This window comes from Ailuropoda melanoleuca, chromosome 1 (assembly GCF_002007445.2).
Source record: "Ailuropoda melanoleuca isolate Jingjing chromosome 1, ASM200744v2, whole genome shotgun sequence".
Classification (NCBI taxonomy): Eukaryota; Metazoa; Chordata; class Mammalia; order Carnivora; family Ursidae; genus Ailuropoda; species Ailuropoda melanoleuca.
The window spans coordinates 157,299,147-157,319,763 of record NC_048218.1 but is presented as its reverse complement, the minus strand read 5'-3'; the positions used below and the strand labels follow the sequence as shown (position 1 = coordinate 157,319,763).

The 20,617-nt window shown below is 38.3% G+C and overlaps 1 protein-coding gene and 1 pseudogene across 32 annotated transcripts in view; both read right to left on the bottom strand.

Moving 5' to 3' along the window:
* Nucleotides 1-20,617, bottom strand: part of HDAC9 (histone deacetylase 9) — a 974,909-nt gene that overhangs the window by 388,429 nt on the left and 565,863 nt on the right. The gene's annotated exons all lie outside the window — the stretch shown is intronic.
* Nucleotides 1-20,617, bottom strand: part of LOC109489020 — a 53,781-nt pseudogene that overhangs the window by 28,421 nt on the left and 4,743 nt on the right.

The window sequence follows — 20,617 nt, the reverse complement described above, 5'->3', positions numbered from 1 at the left end:
ATATCATCATTGACACTATCACCAATATGCTGATTGTTAATAGGCTAATATTCTGAATATTTAATCGCCTTTAGACTTTCATTATGAATGAATTTTTCTTACCAGAATATGTATATACACATGTCTGTATGCACATAGTGTATGTATATTGTGCTTTTGTGTACATCTGTGCGTGTATACATGTATATAAGTATGTGAAAATAATAGCTTGGAAGTGCGAGTATATAAATTCAAGATTTCAAATAATTAAACAAATACAAAAGTGACATGAGATGAAACATTAACAAATTGTGATCACAAGTAATCAAAATCCTTCTTCCCTGATATTTCTCAGGAGACAGCTCTGTGTCTAGGAGGGCCCTGGCAGAACCCTGACTTAAGTCTTGGGATGGAGTAAGGAATAGAATCATAGAGAAAGCAAGGTGCCCTATTACTTGCATAATAATCCCTGAAATTCCCCTATTTGCTTCTAAATGTATGAGGAGGAGAGTGAGTTTCTTTTGTTTATCATTAGATGCCCTAGTCACAAATACAAATCTATCACAGTGCTCATAAATATTTGTGAATTAAGCTATAGTATTTGGGGTTCTGAGAACTCTGAGTATATTTTTAAACTTTAATCTAGTTCTTTAAAAATATCTTGTTTAATAGATATAATTTAACCCATTTTACCAATGAGAAAGTTGTTCTCTAATATGAAAGTGACTTGTTCATGATATATGGCAATTAAGTATCTGGAATTGGAAAAAAAGGTCCAGTGTTCTTTTTGCTCCACTGGGAGTCTGTTTTAACAACTATGTTATTTTCTTAGTAATATTTCAAATTATACACATGTACCTCTGTGTGTGTGTGTGTGTGTGTGTGTGTGTGTGTGTGTAGAGACAGCGTGGGGTGGGAAGGGAAAGAGAGGAAAGAGCATACTTAAATCTACATTTGATTTTTTAAATTGATTTTGTGAGTTTCTGTGTTCCACATATAACTGGAAGTTGAGCTTTCACCGTCGAGTGACTGTACTAGCTGGGATTGTCCACGGAGACAGCAGCTGACCTCCACCTCTGACCTCCACCTGGCACTCTTTCATGCCTAGAATCTTCCCTCTCCCTTTCCCATTCTTAGCCCATATCGCTCCTTGTTGAAGTTCTCTCACTCCCTGTCTCCCATTACCGCGGCTTATAGACCTCCCTGTGACTTCCATTCCCTTCAGCCCTCTTCTGGCTTTATTTCTGTCCCTTTCTAGCAAACTCCATTATCACTTCAAGCCCCCAAAATACTGGTGTTTTTTCAGGGTCTTTGCCCAGATCTGCAACCTTCTCATCAGTCTTACTATGTGCTTTCTTTATTTTTAAATTAATATTACAGAGTGCTGCTAGAGAAAGCCAAAAGTTACAGCAGTAGGTGCCCTTCATTAAACATTTAGTCTCAAACCTCAGCTGGCCTCTCAAGTCAGCTGGATAATCTGTCTCAATGTCCCAGGTCCCCTTCCTCCCTCTTTCCCCTCAGCAGCCCTTCCAAATTCCCATCACTCTCCGTAAACCCTTGACCCCACTCAGCAAATGACCTCACCTTCTACTCCACAAAGGAAATAGAGGCCAACAGACAGCAACTCCCTCAACTTCCTGCCCCCTCCTCTAAATTCTTATCAGCACCCACATCCATCCTTACCTCTTTTCCTCATTTTTCAGTTGAAGCAATGTCTCTCCTCTTAGCCAAGGCTAATCCCACCACCTGTGATCTGGATTCCATCCCCTCCCGCTCCCTCAGGGACATGCTGCATCAATCATCCATGCTCCTGTATCTTCAGCCTCTCTTGGTGTACTGGCTCTCTCCCTTCTCCATACAAAAATGCTCTCTTTGCTTCCAACTCAAACACACACACACACACACACACACACACGCTCCTTTCCGGCCCCCCACCCAACCTCTTCAAGTTTACTGCCAGAACTTTCTCTTTTCTTTCTCAACCAAGCTTCTTAAAAAAGAAAATTCCCTCTGACTTTAAAAGGAATACATGCTCATTTTAGAACATTTGGGGAATAAAGATATTCAAAGAAGAAAATAATAATTTCCCATAATATACACCACCCAGAGATGACAACTGTTAATATTTTGGTTTTGGATTTTTTTAGTTGTTTTTCTCTCCCTATAAAAAAATTGGGTATCATACTGCATAAAGATTTGCATCTTAGGGTTTTTTTTTTTCATTTACTGTGAACACTTTTCCATAGTCTTCATTACTACATATCTGTTAGCAGTTGTTTACTTTTGCATTATATATGTGACAATTTAAATACCTTCTTTATTAGGCTGTTAGGCTGTCTTCAATTTTTCTTTTCTATAAATAATCATAAACATGCTTCCTGAAGACAAACCTATATTTTCTCTCTCCTCCTACTCACTTCTCTGCCTAAGAAAATCTTTTATCTCCTTCACTTGAGATTTCTCTCATTAAAGTTAACAATGATTCTACCAATGTTAAGGAGATTTTTCTGGTTTATCTCACTGAGCTTGACATTAGTGATTATTTCCTTGAAATAATCTTCTACTCTGGAATCCAAGAAACAATGTCCCTATTTTCCACTCTTTTAGGTCCTCCCTATCATCCCCGTTGCACGTTCTTCTTCCTGGTCTTGCCTTAGAAAATCAGCTTCCTTGGAGCTCCATCCCCAGTTCTTGGCTCTATTCCTACACTTTGGTCTTGGGGGTAACCAGTGACTCATCCTTCACTCAATATGCTGCTCGTTTAGAACCTGCCTACCCAGTTGGGCTTATCTCCTCTGGGGAGCCTTTTCTACCCCTCAGTCAAGCACTCTGAATTCTTTTTCCTTTTCTAAGCTTTTGTGGAATCCTATATCTAACTCTATCACAGCATGCAGTGCTTTTAATTTAACTGTTAATGACTTGCCCTTCTCTTTCCAGGGATTCTCAACCTCGCTACTATTGACATTTGGGTCCAGATAATTCCTTGTTGTGGGGCTCTGTCCTATGTGTTTAACAGCATTTTTCACCTCTATCAACAAGATGTAACAATCTACCACAGTTGTGATCAACAAAAATTTCTGAAGACATTGTCCAATTCCCTTGTATACAAAATCTCCCCCAGGTTGCAAACCACTGGGAGTTTGGCAAGGGTAGGACCTGTGTTTTTATTACTTTTTGCCCATCCCAGTGTCCAGCATATAAATGGTGTCAAAGAAATGGGCCAAAATACAAGGTAAAGCTGAGAAAAATAAAAATTAATAGGAACAGATAATTGTTGTATGAAAACATTCAATTTTTATTGTTAACCTTCAAGCAAGTATTATATTACTAACAAGTTTCCTTGATCCACGACAGGTACTGAAAATCAACAAAGTCCTTAACCTCAAGAAGCTTACAATTTTAGAGGAAATAAATGAGTCAGACATGCAATCAGCATGCATATGGAAACTTAGTTATACAAACAAAATGTTAAGGTTTGCTGTGGCCACTTGGAAATTTTATTACTACTCAGGGAAAAGAAAGCAAAAAAGGAAAACTTTCAGAGGAGCTAGACCTTTTATCGCATGTGAACAAAAGACACGGTTGGTACAAAACCAAGAGAGATGGGGTATTTCACTGTCATACGTGAAAGACTGGGGAAAGATTTCAAACAGATGGGTCAGGATCTAGGTCTTCAAGGACACAAGTTTTCCCAGACATAAAGCAGATTATTGCTCTGAACTATAGGATTAATTTAGCTATGAGTATAGGTTCACGTTTCATTCCAGTGAAATATATTATATTGCCTAAAATGTTTTAAATCAATTCAATGTAATTAGTAAGCATGGATATATGTGTTCAGTTAATCACCGGCATACAAGATGGCAACCTATTTAGATAAGCAGATGTGAGCAAATAAGAGGAATCATGTTCCACATGCTATCCCAGTTGTTCTCAATAGAAGCAAACTTTGCTCCCCAAAGGACATTTGACAATGTCTAGAAACACTTTGGGTTGTCCCACCTAGTGAGGAGGTAGGGAAGTGTGCTACTGGCATCTAGTAGGTAAAAGTAAGAGATGCTGCTAAATTACTAAAATGTAAGGAGAGCCCCACACCACAAAGAATTACTGGGCTGACATTCTGGAATGTCAGTAGTGCTAAGGTTGGAAAAGCCTCATGTTTATGGGTCCACAACACCAATTAGCATGTTAAAGGATCCAGACTCCTGTAATTAAATAGATATAGATAGATAGATAGATAGATAAATTTAATTTAACAATAAAATTAAATTTAAAATTTGTTCATTCACTTATCCAATACCTTAAAACACAAGATCTCACTAGATTATTTTATCATGAACCCTGACAATCTAAGATATATGGGTAAAACATATTGACTAAAACTAAAATATATTATTAAAAATAATTTTACCTGTTTTTTATTTTTCAATGTGACTACTAGAAAATATAAAATCACATATGTGGCTTGCATTATATTTCTGTTGGACAACACTTATCTATCCATTTCTTATCAATAAGAAAAAGCATTCTAGTTCCTGTACAATGTTGAAAACCTTTTTGAAACAGTGGTAATTTATATTTTACTCCTTTTCTCCCCTCTATCTTCATTTATTATACTGGAGCCTAGTAATTAGTTGCTGGTCATAGGTAAGCTATACAGACTTTTAAAAAAATTTATTATCCAATCTGTGTATTTGCAAGAGAATAGCTCTTCTGCTGATGTTTAGTCAGATTTGGTGTTTCAGTAGCTATTGACATCACTAATATGTTTAGACTTTGAGCAAATTCCTGCTTCTATACTTGCTTCGAATCCTGTTTTTGTCCTATTTTTGAAGTAACTACAAGGAATAGAATATCAAGGTCGAAGCGGATGAGAGGGTCATTTGAGAATGTCCAATTGTCACCCACAGTTGTGGCTGTCAAGGAGAATGCATCAGTCATTCAAGGAGCATCTGGACCTCCAGGTACAGTTTAGTTAGAATCACAATTTTGGAGGAAAAAATGGATTGCAATAGAGCTTTATGTAGTACATGGAAGAACACTGAATCTTAAAGTCACGAAAGGTAAGGAAGAGCCCATAATTATTCCTAAACAAGTAAGTCCAAAATCTTCCAAACCCAACAGTTATTGAGGAAAAAGAATGTGAACAAAAGTAAGAGCAGCATAAGGGCCGTGACTTTGGGAATCTACGACTCCTTTTCTGTGTGTGGCCAATTGGGTCCTGCTAGGGCTGTGCCGGCAGGCAGGCCAGGCAGAGCACACAGGTGTCACTGGGTCCTAATGACAGCAAGGACACTAGGCTCTCAAGAGGGTTTAACAGATGACACTTGCATGGTAGCAGGGTATGCTTCTTTTTCGGAGTGCTGTTTTTGATACTGTTTCTCTCTCAGCCATCCTCCTCCCCCAGCCCAGGAGTGGTAGGGATGCCACATTAGTCAAGGCAGGACAAGGTCAGGGCTTGGCCTAGGATCTGGTTGTGGGAATATGCAAAAGGAAGTGGCTAAAATTAGTAATGGCTTGAATGTGTGCCAGTGTTGTGGAGAAAGGCGAGACAAGGGAGGAGCTGCTCCAGATCGTATTCGTATTGTTCTATCTGGAGGAAAAAGTAGGAGTACCACACTGCCCAGGAAGGGAGGGGGTGGTGTCTGGGGGTGGATAGTACAGTTTTCTGTCCTCCCCACACACACACCTTTTTTTCAGACCTGTCTGCTAATTTCATCACATCGTTTTTTCCCCAGCTCTTCCAATTTGGAATCCTTTGTAAATATGTTCTAATTCATGTATTGGCTCGCTATGTCTTAAAAAACTGAATCACATGGAAAAGATGGAATTGCAAACATACCAGTTTGTGCCTCTACATAGAAAAGTGGGCAAGAAATTCAGACAGAGAAATTCAACATAGATTTGCTCTAACATATCTTTGTCTTAAAGATCAGTTATCAGTTTGCACAGTTGGACATCTGACAATGGATTTCTACCCTTATTGTGACTTTTTGATGTATTTGGTTTAAATTCAAAAACTAATTATTTGGGAAAACTGTGCATCCTGATATATGAATATGCATAACAATGTGATGGAAATAGGAAGTCAGGGATATCATTACATTACAGTTTACGAGATACTGTAACACCTTTAATTTTGGGGTTTCCTCTGAGCTTCTGTTCAGAAATAAAACATTTTAAGTATTATTTTATATTGAATGAACATTAGAAAATCGGAATTGTGTTTCTTTTATTATGGAAAAAATATGATATACTCAGGGTATCTGGTTTTCTTTGGTTCAATTTAGGGAGTTTTAGGAAAGAATAAAATGAAACAGGTTTTGAAGAAGAGGTCACTGAAACATGCTATCTACATGAAATGTTTAATATTTTCTTGAATTCTTAAAGCATTTGTCATTTGAATGGAGTAAGTGTAGGATTCATATAGCCTGTGTGGATTTCAAAATATGTAATTGTCATTCAAATGGAGTAAGTTTGGGATTCATGTAGGATGTAAGGATTTCAAAAGATGTAACTTTTCTTTACTTTTGTAGCAGGAAGTGCATACCTTCCACAGAGACGTTTAAAGTTAGGCAATAGCTCGCTAACTGTTAGGACAAAACCACAGTTTTTGTTGCAGAGAGCAAAATGTGGACAGAGATTTTTGATAAATGTCAGAGTGAAATGTTAATTCTAATTGTTCTGTCGAGTTGTCCTTGATTTGTGACAAGTTTGTTACTATGCAGATTTCCGAGCTGCCACGGCCCATGCGGGGATTTCGTCCTGTGAAGTTACCCAGATACACCGTCCTCTCCATCTCACCTCTTTATTCCTAATTAGCTTGTCCCTGGGTTCTCTCAGGATAGCATTATGCTTGTCCTGAAGTGTTTTTGATTCGGACCCACCGACAAATTAAGCCATCCAATGTTTAGCAAAAACACAAATCTCAGTCACAGAATTGGGGAAGCCTGACAGGTGGCATCCCAGACAGTCACCGGCCTTCATCCTGCTCACCGCGTCCTCTTTCCAGAGGCGCACTAGCATATCTGTAAACTCACTTAAGGTTTTGGCTTTTGTGTTTTAAGTTCTCGTTATGGCCCCCACGTGCCTTCTTCTTGAAGTAATAATAGCACGAGGGCCAGGCAGAGCAATCCAGTTTATCGGTGTGCAATGAAATTTAGCAGGTCTCTGAAGAAGTAGACACAGGAAAATTGCAGAGGAGGAAAGAACCACGGAACGATAGGTCTGATGCTGGTGCCAACAGCCTGTCTGTCCCTTTACTTGGGCCAGCAACATTCAGACTAACCCAGAATCACGTCTCTGTCCTTGCTCCCAAATTGCCTAACATGCAATCTATCAGGAAGGTTTCAACTGCTTTCAATAGTTGAAGTAAGTAAATAGTAAGAGAAAGGGTAAAAGGGGAGGGTGGCGGGCGATGGCAACTAACATGGAGACTTTCTATGTACACTTTGAGTTGCATTTTTGACTTCACATTATCCCTATATCCCTATGAAAGCACAGAAAATTAGAGGATTCTTTTCAAGGTTATACAGTACTTAACCGAGCCAGAAATTTAACTCCTCTGTCTCCAAGACTCATGCTCCTTTTCCTATATTCTCTCAGATGGATTTATGGGAAATCATATCTACATGATGTCACAGATCTGTGGGAATCTACAATGTCTTTGGACATCTCATGGATAATCTGTATCTATTTCTTTTATGAACTAGGCATGTTATTGGGGGAATGCCTTTACCTATGAATTACCCAAAATGAGATGGCTGTTTGTAATGGATTCTGATTAAAAAAAAAAATCACAATTTTGAAACAGCATTGGATTTTCTGTTGAGAAAAACATGAAACGTGTGTGTGTGTGTGATATATTATATATTGTATATATATTAGATATTATATATCTAAGAGCTGCTAATAAAATCATTTACCTCTTAGAGACTGCCTTCATCTAAAACTACGTGTAAATACTAATCAGTTGAGTTTCATAGTGCTAATACATAGTAAATCGTTATTTTTTTTTAAACAGATGGCATAACAGGATAAATTTCTGTGATAAATAAGAAAACTTAAAAAATGTCTTTTTGGCATGCCAGATCACAGTTGTGTTAAAACACACATATTCATTATTCTCATACATATCTCAAGTGACTAGAATGATAGGCCAAAGCGGGGAGAAAGTCTCATTCTCTCACAGGGTTGGGTTTTTTGTTTTGCTTGGCTTTGTTTTGTTTTTGCTTAAAGAGGAAGAAAAAACCCACTATGCCATATTTCTTCTCAAAAACAACTTTCTCTATATTCAGGTTTATTGATCCTAACATAAATTTTGCAGAAACACAAATATAACAATTATTAAAAATTTAAAATTAGGTCCTGTATTTATCTAATGGAAATGAGTTTCAGAAATTAGGGAGATGATGGTGGGATAAATGTAGGAGTAAGGGCCCCACTGAATCCTTCCTTCCTCTGTATAGGTCCTTAAGTATTCTCCACCCATGGTGACTTTGACCTTGGACATCTGATGTGCTTTGACCAATGAGATAACAACTAGTAAGTATGACAGTAACAGACACCTGAAAAGTGCTTGCCCACTGGGGCGTGCCCTTCCTGGGCACTGAGCGCCATTGTGCCTCCCTGTATGAGCAGGGCTAGCCCCTGGAAGAGGAGAGACCATGTGGAGAGAGGCCCCAGAATTTCCAGCCATGCCAGCTTTCCCAGAGAAAAGGTGAGGGAGGCCATCCTAGATGTTTCAGCCCTACCCGAGCTGGCTTAGAAAAGAGGAACCACTCACTAATCAGCATGTTCAAAAGGAATAATTCATGTTTATTGTTTCAAGCCACTGTGTTTACGCTGGTTTGCTACAGAGCGAAGAGTAAAGAACTCAATACTGTTCCTCCAAAAGCGTAAATATAAATCCAACTAAGACTTAGAGTGACTGAAAACTGTTACTAACTCACAGAGCTAAGAGATAGCTTCACTCCTCATCTCATCTTGATAAACAAATTAGCTATCTCCTTTACTTTCAGGAGACTGAATTCTAGAAAGGCAACCCCACTGTCACTAATCTTCCCGCAAAAGACTGCAGGGGACAAAAAAAGGGGTTTCAGGGAGTGTCAAATTAAGACCGTAAAGACAAGGCAGCTCATTCATAAGACTACTGGGTGTTTCACAGAAAGACAAAGGCTTCAAAAATACTTTCCCTGCATCTCTGTCTTTTACACACACACACACACACACACACACACACACACAGAGCTGTGCAAGGAGAGGAAACATTCAAATCCCCTAATTGCTCTAAGGCCTCAGAATTTTCAGAACTGTTATCTTTCCAAAAAGGAGACATTTTTTCTTCTTACAGCACCCAGTGCTAGAATGAGTGTGCCTTTTACTCCATCACCGTCATCTGTGAGACTATTGCCTTACATGGCTATTCTTTTTAAGGCACTCTGGCTATTCCAGAAAAACATGATTTTGAAGACTATTTAGTAACATGAAACAATGCTACAACGTGTATAGAAAAAAAAAACTACAAGATCTTACATTTAGAATGAATTCAATTTTGTAAGAATCCTATATATGTTATATATAAACTAGGCAAAAATAAAAACTTTTAAAAAATGTTTACCCAAATAGTAAAGGACTTTATGGAATTAAAGGAGATTTTTATTTTCTAGTTTTAATCCTCAGTGGTGTTAAAATATATACACAAAATATAAAATAAAAAATTATCATAAGCTGGAAATCAATGGGGGAATATCTTAATATATAAAGTAATATTTTTGAGAACCATTTAGGGAAAATAATCAAGAAGTTTAGATCAAATTACAGCTGGTGGACACTGCCAGGAGTAAGAGTGTGTTTATCAGAGTAGTAAAAACAGGTACAGATTTTGTGTAAATAAATAACTTGATTGATAAATGGAATTGCACACCATAGAAGTACTTCTAAATTTTGTCATCGTGTTCATCTAGACTAATGTTTTTCAATACACACTTCTTCCTTGCATTAAGAATCTCTCATTGGAAACATATCAAATTGCTTCACAGTTCTCATTAGTCTTCTCTACCTTGTGTCTGTCCCTGTCCCACTACATCTTCCTCTCAAGATTCTAACGCACAGAGAATGTAAGAAGTTATTCAAAAGCAACTCATCCAATCATTGGAATGTTTGTCAATGCTAACCATTACTCAGACTTTCAGCCTAAGCCAGTACCCTAGAAATACATCCACGCAGCCCCTCTCCCCATCACCGACTATGCAGAATACTTAAAACATAACGGTGTTGAGAAACGCCATTTTCAAATAAGGCATGAACCAAGAGTTGCCCCGGCTGACACACTACAGGACAGAATCTGCATATTCAAGATTTCCGAAATCACTGCAGGCCCTGCATATGTGTGGGCTTTTCAGGTCCTGCAGAGTAACAGGTTTGAAAGATGAATTCTTGTGCAGTGTTAAAATGTAATCTTCCCCAAAGGTGTAAGTGAGAAGTTTATGTTTTCCTCCACACAGGATGACTATGAAACCATAGTTGCTAACATTTTCGGCCTTATTACTATTGGAGAGTATCCTTTCTTACTAGAATATTTTGCAAATGAAACATGACTTGGGTTTTTCACAACTAACGTGATGCATGAATAATGAATATTAGAACAGAAAAAAACCCCGAAATTGGAGTTGCCTCCTCCCTGAGTGCAATATCCACCTATTACTGACCACTGTGACCTTTCTGGGAAAAGGCACTTCGATTGGACAGGGCAGTGGCCGCAAGGCAGCAAAACACCACTCAGAGTAATTCTTTACAGATGCCAGGAACCGGAAGTTTCAAGGGGAAAAATGAAAGCCATTCACTCTTCCAATGACATAGGCCTTTGATACCACAAAGCCATTTGGGCTCAGAGCTCCAAGGTCAGGAAGGCACGTAAAGATTGGTGATTAGAGAAATACTATATCAGCAAAGTGTGGCAAGCTATTAAAAGAAACTATAGCTTTTATGATTGTGTCGCTGAAGCTCCCCAGGGCTATTTGTATTAGATATTGAGTTAAGCATAACTTATTTAGTCCCAGCATTCCAGAAAACATTTTGATGTCAGCTACTGCAGGAAAGTAAACACAAAGCAAAGGAGGAAACAGAGCCGATCTCAAACAGATAAAAATGGCGTAATTTAATTTTCTGAACCCGGGCGTTTTAGAGCATTAAGAATGAGGAATTTTAGAAGGTCCTTTCAACTTGAAAAATAAAGGTTACTTAGGCATGTGGTGGAGGGGGAGAGAGAGAGCACAGAGCTTACATTATCAACTCACTGAGCATGTATTAACTTCTGATCCAAAAAAATTTTTCTTTTGCTATACTTAGTGAATGGCTCCCAGAGTTAGAATCTGTGAGCATGATAACGGATACGTGTCCCTCCATGCCTGTGACTTGATAATCACGTCATTTTTGTTTGTGGATCTTCTCCTAGCAGGTCTCATGTTAGCATGATTCATGACATCACTGGCTCATGAGGTGTTTAGCATTCACTGCACACTTCCACAACTAGTCATTTTTTTTTTTTTAAGACAAAGCTTTAACACCGACCACACTCAGCACGTGATAGCCAACCCTAAAATGAAAATGCCGGCAAGGATGAGCATACCAAAAAATCTCTTCAATTCCATTTGAGCCAGAGAAAAGAATGCTTGAACACTGCTGACTCTTAGCTCATGCCAAGATCCCTGAGAGGAATTTCCTTACAGGTCCTATGAAGACCGAGCAAAACTGGGTGACTCAGGGGACAGAGTAATAGGCATCTGAAAACATTAGGAAGATGAGTGTCTGAAAGACTGACCACTCAAAACCGTCTTAAAACAGGTGCCACTGCAGTAGAAAGGAGTTAGAGGGGGGACATTTTTATCTGAAACTTTAGATGTTAGCCATAGGAAGAAATACTTACCATCTTTGCAAAACAGCTAGGTAATTAGAGAGAGAGAGAAAGAAGGAGAAGGAGGAGGAGGAGGAGGGGGAAGAGGAAACATGCAACAATGTTAATAGCGCTTGCTTCTGGGTAGTGGGCTTATGGCTGATTTTTATACTTCTCTGTTTTTGCCACATTTTCTTCAAATACCCTGCACTCCTTCTGAAAGGAGGAGAAAATGAAAGGGGAAGAAAATACATGAATGATTAGGAAAGCACATACGCCTCTAATGTAAAGGACATGCCAGCGATTCCATCTCTCATGGGCCAGGCCTTGCCATGCTGAACATCTGCTCCGACATAATCTCAGAGAAGCTGTTCTAGGATTTACCAGCTGCTGAAGGAAGCTGCTAGACCATTTTTACAAGGCTATTCCTCTAAACTCAGTATTTGAGACTTTGCATTCCTCGGTCAATCTTTTGCTCCTAGAACTCTAAGAGTTCTTGCCTTTGTGTCTTCCCCAGCAAAGGAACTCTCCTGGCTTCTTTTACTTGTTTCTCCTCCAGGGTTGTTTTTATTTGTTTGTGGGAAAACTGATAACTCAGCAAATATTCTGCAATTCATATCTCCTGCCCAAGGCTGATGACATTCCATGAGCATGTGAAGATTACCAGTGCCGCTATCTGGCTTGATCATTGCCTGTGCCAAATGGTTTTTAAATGTTGTGAATACCACTTGTAATTGTGCAGCCGTACAAGTCTTCATTCGAGTAATCATAAGAATGACCTCGGGCTCATCATTATAGTGGTTATAGAACTGTAATATCACCACATAGTATATAATATGCTCTATTATACTATGTAATAAGCACAGCATAGAATTAGTTACATAAATATCCAACTACAACACAGTTTTATAATTTGTGGTGAAGTTTAAGATAATGTAATTATAACTGTGCAGGCAATCTAGTTCAGTGATTAGTTTGAAATAAACGGTTTAATGAAATTATCATTTTGGAAGACTGTGCAAACAGAGCCAGTGAATAGTCACCACCTGAATGAAAATAGTAAGGAAAAGGGGAAAAAAGACCTTAAAAACAAAAGCAACCTGTCACATTTTAACTGTATGTTTCATAAGGCAGTATCTGTTAGAAAAGATATTATAGATTCTAACTTTCAAAAATAAAACCACAGTTTGCGTGCCCTCAGCAAAATAGTCACATGTGTAATACAGAAACAGTTTACTACCTAGGTATGGTATATCCAAAATACTAGCAAAATAAATACGAATGTGAGAGAGAGCAGAGATGCTATTCTTCAGGCAACGGATTTCTCTCAAAAAAAGGAACAATTCTTCAGGGTGTGCTTCTCTTATTTTTATTTTTTTTGGTTGTTGTTAAAGAAAGGTCAGGTGAGGATAAGCTCCTGTTGGACAGTCATAAACCAACCATTCATTCTAAATCCAGAATACTAAGGAACACAAACCTGACATCAAGGTGAAAATAAGCGCTGTATCTCTAACTGGCAGCATTTTGAAAACACCAGAGAGATTATCGAGCAGACTGTTCATTCCTTCACCATTGCTCCCTGAGCCCATTCTGGTCATTGGAAGCGTCACTAGGCTGTATTAACAGGCTCCTTCTGTGTATCTCAAGGCAAGCATCCGCTTTCAAAATCAATTTACTAAAATGTTAAGTACACATGGACTGTATCATCTAAACATAATCCTCATCTCTTGCTGACATTTTTTATGTTGATATTATTGCTAAATAGCATGGCAGAAAAGATAGGGAAACACAAAGCTCTCCCATAATTTCCGTATTTCCTCTATGTGCATTTTCTTGTGTTCCCTCCTCACAGAGGCCACGTACAGACCTAAAAGGATTCTTTTCTAAGTTGAGTGGTAGCCCGAAGTACATCTGCAGATGGAATCGCTAATGTTGCCATCACTTCTGCCCCATCACCCCACGGAACACCTGTTGCCTAGTCAGACCGAGTTTCCTCCATTCATCTTGGTTCAGTCCTGAGATGTACTGAGATGTGTGACTTAGCTTGTTTAGAATCACGGTTATGTCTCACTTATGTCCTTGGTAATTCCATACAGCAAACTTCAAACTAAATACTTCTTAACTGCTTTAGATAAAGCGTCAAGAAAGCTTAGGGTTTTAATGACAACAAAAACAAAATGTCACCCCCATGCCTATGTACATTAGAGAAAACAAGGAGTAGAAGGAAGGACATATCAAGCATAGTTTCTTTTATTAATACTTTTAAATAGCAAAGAAACTCTCCCAAGGGTAGGGCCTCTTTGAAGATAAAGGCCCATTTGCATAAACTGAAGGGGCCTCTTTAATGCAGTTTTCATTATCTTGACTCCAAAGTGACTGATGTCAAGATCAAGGGAGTCAATCAGGGCAGATACACTCCAGGACACCACAGAGAAATAAATCAGCCCATCCTCTCCACTCAGGAGAGTCCCGCTCCACGAAGGGGATTTGTGAGTCTCCTTTCTGAAGCAGGAGGCCAAGTTCCATTACTGTGAGGACTGACTCTCAGCCCTTAGAAGTCTCTCATTCTTTACGTTAATTGGGGTCCCCTGCCTCGGTTATCTAATAGGCTAATGAAGTTTGGAGACAAACCAGTTCTTGACCATTTCTTGCCCTCTGAACACTCCCGGGAAACTAACCCCATCCAGCCTTTTATCTTGTTATTTTAAAGAGAGAAAATTAACTCTGAAGAAAATGAGTCCACAGTCCCTTGGGCAGTGACTGTGGTATGGGTTTTCTTGTGAGAAGAGAGGGGCACAGGAAGGAGAAATCACCATGGTTCATTAGATCCTATGTGACAATTCACCCTTTGCCTCCCTCAGCCATTTTCTCCCATCTGCAATGGCACGTTGGCCCTGAAGTGTCTGTTTGTTTGCCTTTTCTTTACTTTGGAAAGTAAAGCCTTTACTTCTTTCCTTGGCCTCTGTAATCCGATGTATTACACGGAGCAGTGTGCCTACCCGCTCACCATAGGTGTAGGCGAATTAAAAATGTCATCGTTTGGTCTTTATTTCACAAGCTTGACTTAGTGCTGTTTTCACTTGCAAAATACAAATGTGAAAACTATAATTTATTATGGTACTAGCAATTCAAGATGTTTTGCTTGGATCCTATGTGTACCATCGGTTACCAACATTCCAGCCTGTTTTGCTTTAGTTGGCTACTAGTATACTACCCTCAATTTCATTCTCTAAATCTGTGTTTAAAAACAATTTAACGACACTTTGATTCTGTTTGGAAATGCAGTTATGGGTTCCCCTCCCTGATGCACAGAAATATGTTAAATGTGATTAGTGAAATGTCCTTTTAAGGCAGGTGACAGATGCAAATGACTTAGTTGGTGATCCCTTAATTTTACACATGCTACTTTATTAGAGTAAATATGTGAGGCTGGGTCACTTCAGGAGTGTAGGAAGAGGTCATTTCAATTACAGACATTGGAGTGGCCTTGAAATCCCAGTCTCCTTGAAGTCATGAATCCTGTTGCTAGAAGATTCAGCCTCCCTGCTCTATGAGCAGCCCCTACTGGACGACTGATCCATTTGTGCTGCTGTTAGACTAGAAGCAGCCATTCTTTCTCATTTTTCTCCTTCTCTCTCCTCCCTCAGCTGATGGCGGAGAGGGAATTTTTGTTTTTCTCTTTTAAAGTAAGCTATGTTCCTTTCTCCTCTAATAACGAATATTTAGTTGAAAGTTACATCACATAATCCTATAAAGACAAACTGACCTGAAAATTGAATGGTATTATGCTTACTCTGTAATTCATTTAGAAATCTTAAATTGAATCTCTTCTCCCATCCAAAACTGTTTTCTGTATATAATAATAAAAGAGTCTTGTTAGTTTTAACACATGAATCCTAGTAACTATTAGGAGTATGTTACAATAGACTAAATAGAAATAAAGATATATTTGATTTGGTGATCTCTGCTTTTAACAAGTAAGTGTCAGAGATGACCCTTATTGCTACATATTGGTTCCTATGGGTCCAAGGGCTTTAATCATATCTAAGTTGATCTAGCTTTCATTCTTAGCTACTATATAAAAATAAACTAGTTTACATGTTATACATATTTTATTACAATATAAACATTAAAAAGCCCCCAAAAATCAGTATATAAAACATCATACTGAAAATGTATTTATTACCAGATAGTGAATATGGCTATTTTCTTTACTGCAAACATCTGACTATAATGTAGGGTGTTTGATTTTGTTTTTTTTCCCCCAAAAAAATGATAAGACAAAGAAACTCACTATTTACCAGTACCCAAATGATGCCCTTCCCTTTTTAAGATAAACTATAAATAAGTACTTTTATAAGTTGCTCGCAAAAGGTCCCTGATTGTCATCCATGCATGCCTTAGGTGCCCTTTTTATCTGTAAGACCAGCAAACGTCCAAAATTAGCCACCCACATCAAGAAAATATTGTATACTAACCAGATCTCCCGTAACTGTTTGTGGCCCACAAAATCTCCGTGATTAGATATTAAGAAGGAATGCCAAACTTTGTCTAAGATAAATGAACTTAGACCTAAGTCTTCTTTTTCCCACAAGCCACAAAACAGTTAAGCGAGATGGTTTGTTATAGATTCCATTTCACTTCAGCTATTTGATTCCTGAAGACTAAGATTGAGGAACTCAATGTCCTATGCCAGTGGTAGAAAAAGTAAGTTCAGTGGAATAGCAACATTTGAAATTGAATGCTATGGTCCTATTTTTAAATATCACTTTATACAGAAATAAGTTGCTTTGTTGCAGGACTTCTCAGAACTATTAATTTCCTCAAGTTTCCTGGGTGTCTCCCAAAAGCTTACATAGAATTCAAAGTCTTTGAAATTCATCTGACCAAAGAACATCTCTCTGGACTGGTGTTTCAAGACACAGTTGGGAGAATTCTCTCTACAGTTATCCCGCTTTTCTACTTTGTGAGCTCTTAAGGGAAACGATACCTCAGTTACCTCACTGGGCATCTACTCCGTGAAGGGACCTGAAATAGGCTGTCCTTTCTAAAACTCACAGTTGAACTTGGGAGATCGATATTATCTACTCTGTCTCATAGAGGCGGAACTTGAGACTCAGAGCTTAAGAGGTCACAGAACGAGTGAGTGGCCAGGACTCAAACACAAGATGTGCTCGCTGCAAAATCCACCCCCTTTCCCTTACACTGTGTGCCACAACCTGTTCGCTTCTGATGAAACTCTTTAGTGGTTCCTCTGGTAGGTCTAGGTCATGTAATTTCATCAGGATCAAGGTGCTCCACCCAACATTAGCGACCCTGATTGGTCTGATCTTCGACCACTGCATACTACAGTAACTCAACTTGAATTCTGTCTAGCATGGAAATACTAGCACATTTGATGCTGATTTTATCTAGAACACTATCCATTCTAAAGTACTGCCATTTCTAACACAGAGATAAGGTGAAGAATACATACGTGTTAAAATAGTAATCAAAGATAAATGTGGAAACAACCAGAAGAAATTCATGTTAAAGAGCAGTTGGAGATCAGCCTTCATGTCAGAGGTGGTCTCTGTTTTCTTCCCATTTACCTACAAGCCAAGTACTACCAAGCCCAAAACCACCAGACAATTCCTTCCATCTCACATAACAAGGTATTAAAGCCCACAGAAACATCAACATATAATTTAATTTCTGTTCACTTCAGTCCTTCTACTCCTCAGCACTAAAATGAATGAGCACTAAAATGGAATGAGCAATACAAAGTGACGGACCCATCAGGAAAGTTGTGGGAAAACACATTCAAACTTCTGGGTCATCTCGGTCCTCTGTTAGCATTAAGTGGGAAATACTACATTTTTACACTGCAGAGCATTTTTTTTTCTATCAGTAAACAAAAGATGAACCCCCTATGCAGAAAATGAATTTGAGTCCACAAAATTGATCTGAACGGTTTGCTGTTTCTCAGATCTCCCAAAAGTCCTACCTGCTATGCATGTGAAATTATTGCAACCCAAATAAAATGAGCATTTTTCTCAGAATTCTCCAAGATAAGAGAATTCCACAAGAGTCATTCAGAAATAAATATGCATTAAACAAATATCTGATAATATCAGTAATTGTTTTCTTTTCTTTATAATTCCTTAGTGGAAAACTATAATCACGTGCTACAAGATCACATGGAAATATACCTCTGTCAAGACTGAGGACAGGCGAATTCCCTACAGGAAATTACACAACTCTATTATCAAGCCCGATACAACTATTAATAGGAAAAAAAGGCACAATGCCAAAATATGCTAGTTGCATACCCTATGTCTTGTTTGCAAAATTATTTACATTAAATTAGGTTGAACAAAGAGAAGGTAAAGAGCAGTTTCTCTCTAAATAATTAGAGTTGTCTCTTCACTAGAAAAAAAATTATGCATAATATATATTATAGCAACATTTTTCACATGAGTGGTACTTTACCAATTTGAGTTGGGTGAAAATAGAGGGCTACTTCTAGCTTTCACAACAGCAGCAAAAATACAAAAAAGACGAGAACACAGACATAGACTTCTGCCAACATTAGAGAAATGCCTGGAGGGAACCATTGTTCCACAAGAGATGAACTGGCCAACAAGTTATGCTCACAGCCACCTTCTCAGCCTCAGTATGCAAAGGAAAGTCAAAGTTCAGAGATAACATTTGTCCCAAGATTCCTATCATACAATCTATAAACAGTTGTGGGATATGATGTGCAAATAGCTGAGTTCCATAAATGCAAATTGAAGCCAGCGCATTTTCACATAGTGTTGCCAGCAATGGCTCCTTTCAAAAGTGCAAATGTGCTTCGGTTCCCATCTAGTCTTCTTGAATATGAGGTCTGAATGAACATCTCCTCTGTTACCAGATAAGGGGACTCTTGCAGAAAGAGATGGGGAACAGGCAGCCATGTGCAGGCGAGAGCTGACCTGGCAGGACCGCTCGCTGAGCATCACGCCTCATTCCGGTCACTGTCTCTATCCCTTTCTTAACGATGTTCAGCCCATTTGATGAAGTACTGGTGTTTGATGTCACTAAATCTTGATAAGGTGACAAAATTGCCCATGGAAGAATGTCTTATTAAATACTTTATGATGAAATCTGTGGCCTCCCTTATACGATATATGCAAGAATGCAATTCCATTTTTCAATAAAATTTGGACACTTTGGATAAGATATAGTTGACAACTGCGCTGAAAATGCTTATTTTAGGTCAGCTCTAGCCACAGAAAAATACACCACCAACCAAATCAACACTATTCAGTTTAAATCAAAGGAAACTAGGCTGTTGATGATTCTGATGGCTGCAGGCAAAGCATGACTGGTAAATCCATCAGATTAAGCACTCATCCTTATTGCTACTATGGTTGCCCAAAATTGGCCAGAGCCAACGTTGCTGTAAAACCATAAACCAACAAAATCTTTAGCCTTAGTTTGAAAATCTAAGAATATCAAGCACTTTCCTTTGGTTAAAATACTTCCAATACATTTTCTAAAACATTCCTGTTGGGATATTTTGGTTATAACTATTTTTTCTCTCTGAGTCTGAATCATTCCACACTGGCCCTTTAGGTCCTCTGCGGCAATTACCGTTGACCCTTGTGACATTGCTTCTCAGCCATATCCTACTAGAAAAGCCTAATGAAATTCCAAATTTCTGAATTTTGAAAATTGTAAGGGAGGCCATAGAAATCTCTCTGAATCTCTCTACTGCCTCCCATGTGTTAGTTTAAACTCACTATTTATTCCATAGTGAGAGAAGAAAAAATATTCATGAGGAGCTTGTTATAATGTTTAGAAGAGGGAATCTCCCCAAATCTAAATTAAGGATTTCTTGCTTGAGGGCTAGACAGGCTCTAGCAACAAATTTCTATGTGTTAATGGTATTTATGCTTGTTTTTCAATGTAAAATATGGTGCGAACCATAGTTTTAATTTAGCTGCTCCTACATATTAGTTTTACTTTATGTGAGAGAATGCAGGTTCAGAAGCAATAAAATGAAATCACTTTTAAAGTCAACTATAATTGAGACTTCCATTAAATTAGACTAATTTCCCCTTACTTTTACTGAGTCAGTGAGGTTTTAATTTTTTTCAGTGGAAAGTGGTCTGTGCCAGGTAGCTAACAACAGTTCAAGTGTCTCATGCAAAGATATTTACTTGTCTTACCCTTTCTTTGCAATTGTTAGGGTACTTGTCATTTTGACTTCCTCTCGGCTAGTGACCTCTGCCCTGCTCCGATTTAAAGATAAACTGAGAGGCATTTCTTCTGAATGTGTGCTTTTTCCAGTTTATCAGTGGAACCAGTGGGATCTAGCTGTCCTAACCGATCACCTCCTATTTGAGAGGACTTATGGGATAGGTAATTTAGTATTGGAAGAGGGAAATTTACAAAGAAGAAAGCAGGGGAAAAAAAAAGTGCTAACTCTAAGACGTAAGCCCAGACTTCAATATCAAAATAATAAAATCATCGCAAATGACAGATAATAAACAAGAAATCTGTCATGAGTTAGCTTTTATCACACCATATGTGAGCATGTGATAATATTTCTAAAATAATTGTTTTAACTATGTGACTGGAATTGGGGTTAAGCAAGTCCTCTTTTGTACATACCGTTCATATAACTGGTATATAAATACACTAACACGGAACAGTCATTATTTAGAAGTTTAAGGATAAGCATTTCCTATGTCACTGGTAGCTTTATACAATAGCATT